Here is a 4,636-nt window from a genome sequence, read left to right as displayed (position 1 = left end):
CACCCTTCAACTATTTCCAAACTACAATTTGGTCATCCACTATTCCTTAATTGCAATTAAGTCATCCATCTATTCTTTAAAATTGATTTCATCTTACTACTTTTTCAAGAGTTTAATTTGGTCACCAACCTACAGATTAAATGCAATTTCCCCCTTTAACTACTTATTAACTTCAATTTGTTCATCCGTCTTATCATTTAAAAGCAACTTTTTCTTTCAAAATTTTCAAAAGCTCAATTTGGTAATCCAACTATTGTTTAACTTCAAATTATCCTTCAAGCTTTCCAAAACTTCAATTCAGTAATCCAACTATTGTTTAGAAGCAATTTAATCCTTCAACTTTTTCATGAGTCCAATTTGGTCATCCAAATATAGTCTAAAATGCTATTTCATCCTTCAAATATTTATTAACTTCAATTTGGCCATCCAACTATTATTCAAAAGCAATTTCCTCCTTGAACTTTTTCAAAAGATTGTGCATATCACAACAAAACTGCATTCTGGAGTGTCATGAAACGCGAAACTAAATTACTTACAAGAATGAATGCTTTAATCTTAAAGGGAAAGATGGAACTCATCAACTCATTGTGTACGAAAATCAAACGAATGAGCACTGACAAAGAGAGAACACACAAAAATAGCTTTGAAAAGTCGATTAAAAGAGGCATGTCCAACGATTCATGAAATACCTTTTTTGGTACAATTCAGGTAAGGTTTGCCAGTTACACGTACAAGCTCAGGAACTTCACGAGTTATTCTATTATCAACCAAATAAAGTGGCTTCATAATGTAGGTTTAATTCCTAAAAGCAGCTTACAAATTGAACTGCATGAATACTTCATTCGGACTTTTGATGATCGGATCCCACCTTTTCAGATTTCTGCAGAAAATTGATCACGAATCAGACAGCTATTTGCCAAGAGTAACACCGCTCACAATATGCAGCTACAGCATTAAAAAATATATGACTCAAGGCGGTACAGCAAACCTGAGAGCAAAAAAATAGACAACTACACAAAGAAATGTGTAAAAAGGAGAGAAATACGAAAGCACAAGATAGATATACTGGCCAAACTTCAAAAAACATGCACATTAACCATGAGCATCTTAGAAATGGAAGACAGCTTGGGTTCTGCCTCTCTCAAAGTCGAACCTTCATTAGTATCTCATGATAGATTTGCTATAGTTCCTCTCTCAAAAGTTTCACGAGGAAACAACATATCAGTAGAACTGTCCCTGTATATTCTACAGTCAGTAATCTCACTTTTTTTGGCTTGATGTCCTTCCCTAAACTATTGACACCAGAATGATTTATCTCAGCAGAACCATTACACTTCTGGACTCAGAATGAAGCCTTGCCTCTTAAAGGTTACTGATTTGAAAGGTTGTTCATACACCAAGTATGTAGATTTTTTGACCGCTTCAGTTGCCCTGATGCATTTCTCCTTTGCCAGGGCTTTGAAGATAACTTCTTTAACATCACCAAGTTCAATCAATTTCTCATAGAACTCTACTCAAGCCACTTAAAAATCCCAGTTGAAACATCCCTACATCTTTCTTTCAATTTCTTGGAAAATGCCCTTTGTTCATGTGCAACAATATCTCTTAATAAGATTGACTTTTTAAGATCGAACATCAAGTCTTAATGTATCAAAGCCATATTTTGAGCTAAAACAAGCAATCGAATTCCAAAATTAGTTTCTTAAATGAATAACCATTTCCAAGAGGCAAGCTATGGTAAAAACCCACATCCGTTAATAAGAAAGTTATAACTAATAAAAAATGACCTGGTCTCTCATCTTAATAAAATTAAACTTTTAAGATAGAAACTAACAACCATTTTAAGTTAGCTTTTAACACTAAAGCTTTCAAAAACTCATCCTTTTAGTATAAATTAATTTATGGTTTCAACATAAGACATTTAAAAATTGATAGCTTCAACCATATTCAAATTAGAAAGAAATTTTGCATTTGCTAGACCATCTAAGCCTGTTATGAAATGTACGCCTCAAAACAATGGACAGTTCCAAATCAAAGATGCTAAATCCTCAAGCATGATATCCTTCACAGGGGCGGAGCAGAGTCCAGTGCAGGAATCTGCCTGCCTGCACTGAGCTTGGGGCCCAGAACCAGTCCTCTTTTTCTTTTTCTTTTTTCAGTGGAATTTTGTTATTGGCTTTAACATTGGTATAACATCAATTGTGTGTGTGCGCTAATGACCAGACTCTGGTATTGTGTTCTGAGTATTCTGACCAAGTTTTACAGTTGTAGTCTGGCTGCTAGAGTTATTCTCATGAATGATGCGTGTGCTGGGTGGGGTTGAAACAATCAGGATCATCACTCTTTCATGCCATCATGGTAAAGTTGATTTGAGTTGTTTGCCATCTGTTTACATCAGGCTATGATTTACATTCTCTCTTCGTAGCAAATCGTGATTTACAATATTAGGTTCAATATTTGTAAAATTGCATCAGATGTCCATATGATTGTTATGCATCAGCATTTTATGTGCAGCTTCTTTCTTGGTTTTCCAAGACCAGAATCCTATAATTTCAGTTAAGTGTTTATGCAGAGCTCTAGTTTCTGATATTATGTTCTGTTCTGACCTGATTTTATAGTTTTACTCTGGAGTTGATGCTTATGATTTCACACGTCGGGGAGCGGTTAGGGTGTTTGATCTAATCAAGAGCATCAATATTTCTTTCCAGCACAAAAATTTGATGAACCAAAAGTATCCATTTACCATGTTGGACTTTGGCATGTAGTAAAATCCATCATTACTGAAGTTTTCAAGTATTGATCTTCAATTAGGGTTCATAAAGCCCTCTGCAGATGAGGATTAGATTATATGAATGGTGGAAGATAAAGAACTTTGAATCAGCATTATAGTTTTTATTTAGCATTAAAAAGTAGCGCTGGAGTGTTAGATTAATCAGATTTTTCTTTCAACTATATTTTGTTCTTCTCTGACATATTTTCAACCTTGTGGGCAGTAGTTAAATTCCCTGTTGTGTAATCTTGTACAATTTAGTTTCCTGAAAAGGAAGCAATTGTACTTTTTTGGTTACTTCTGATCCAAAGCACCCCTTTTCCATTCATAGAAAGATCTGATTACCCAAATCAATAAAAAGGGTGTTTTTCTTTCCTTCCAAATCAAGGAAAGGAATCAAAAGTTAATCCAAAACAAAAGGAATCTGAAGTGGGACCAGAAGCAAGCAATCCTGGATAAATACAGCTTTTGCAACTACATTTCTTGGATTCAGTGTTGGCATTCTATCATTTCAATTCAATGTTATTACTGATAAGTTGTTTCTTATATTCATGTTTGGCCCAGGTTTTACAGTTGTATTTTGGAGTTAGGTTCATGATTTGTGTGCATACTGGGTGGTGCTGATCCACTCAAGGTCCGTTCTTGATTAAATTCCCCCGCATTGAACAATATTTGGTTCCGCCCCTGATCCTTCATTGTATTTATCTTTATTGTCCCCTCGCTTTTCGCCTATATTAACCCATTAGGTGGACTAAATCTCGTCTCTATAATGTCATTCAATGATTATAATTTTAGCATCAGAGGAATCTGTAAAACCTCAACATGTCACCACTTGCAATTACCTCACAAAAACTTTAGTCTTCCACAATATATTCATCTAACCGAAAAGAAACCACTAATTAAACGCAAATAGGGTTCTGTCAATACAACAAATCACATACATATAGAGAGAGCAAGCAGATAGGATTTTACCGATTGGGCAGAGTGCCAGGAGAGGCCGCGGTAGACGTTGACGGAGAAAGTGGCGGTGAGATAAATGGTGGCCACACCGAGACCCGCCGTGAACGCCTTGAATGCCCAGTCCCCTACTTTGCCCGCCGGTGCCATTCTATTCTTCTTTGTCGCGTGATATCACACACACTCTCTCTCTCTCTCTCTACTTTGCGCAATTACTCACCACAGGTTCCTCCAGTTACTGCTTTAGACTTCACAAATGTGCAGTTCGAGTTTACCTTGCAGCTTCATCGAGGGTTTATGAAGCATTTTGATAATTATTTACCAATACGAGGGACAAATAAGATTTTCACTCAATTTTTGTCATTGTTATTGAGGATAAGATATATTAATTAATAAACGTTGAAAAAATAGGACAAAAAATTTAAAAACGCAAGTGTTAAAATGAACAAAAATTTAAAAAGAAAAAGAAAAAAAGAAAAAAAAAAGTCATTACAGTTAAATAGTGATCTGTTTAAGCTTTTGATAGTCAATCATTCTACCACATTATTTCTTCTACAGTACTCATTTTCAATTATGCATTCTTTGTTAAATTAATATTACACATAAATAAAAAAAATTCCTCATTTTTTAATCACAAATTTCATCATCAATCACTATCACATAATACATTTTTTTGAAATTAAAGGGGCACAAACAAGCCCTAACTACTTTAGATTGAAATTTGCAAGGTGATTTTCAATGAGTTAATTAATGGAATTGCACTTAATCATAGTATTGCTACTATTTAATATTTGAAATTCAAAACGTAATTCAATGATAAATTGATAATGAACATTAATACAAGTTACCAGTGCATAACTGAGATGGATTCTATTACATGACTTTGACGGAGTTGTTGATGTAGCAGAT

General features: G+C 34.6%; 1 long non-coding RNA gene across 1 annotated transcript; it reads right to left on the bottom strand.

Annotated features, from left to right (window-relative positions):
- Nucleotides 1-590: 590 nt before the first annotated feature.
- LOC111401694 lies at nucleotides 591-4,081 on the bottom strand. Its single transcript, XR_002704082.1, has 2 exons — nucleotides 3,743-4,081; nucleotides 591-880 (listed from the first exon to the last, which is right to left on the bottom strand). It is a non-coding gene; the product is annotated as an uncharacterized LOC111401694 (long non-coding RNA).
- Between the last annotated feature and the right edge of the window lie 555 nt (nucleotides 4,082-4,636).

This window comes from Olea europaea, chromosome 10, assembly GCF_002742605.1.
Source record: "Olea europaea var. sylvestris chromosome 10, O_europaea_v1, whole genome shotgun sequence".
NCBI classification, from domain to species: domain Eukaryota; kingdom Viridiplantae; phylum Streptophyta; class Magnoliopsida; order Lamiales; family Oleaceae; genus Olea; species Olea europaea.
Note: the sequence above shows the minus strand (reverse complement) of the source record. Positions and strands in the feature narration are given on the sequence as shown.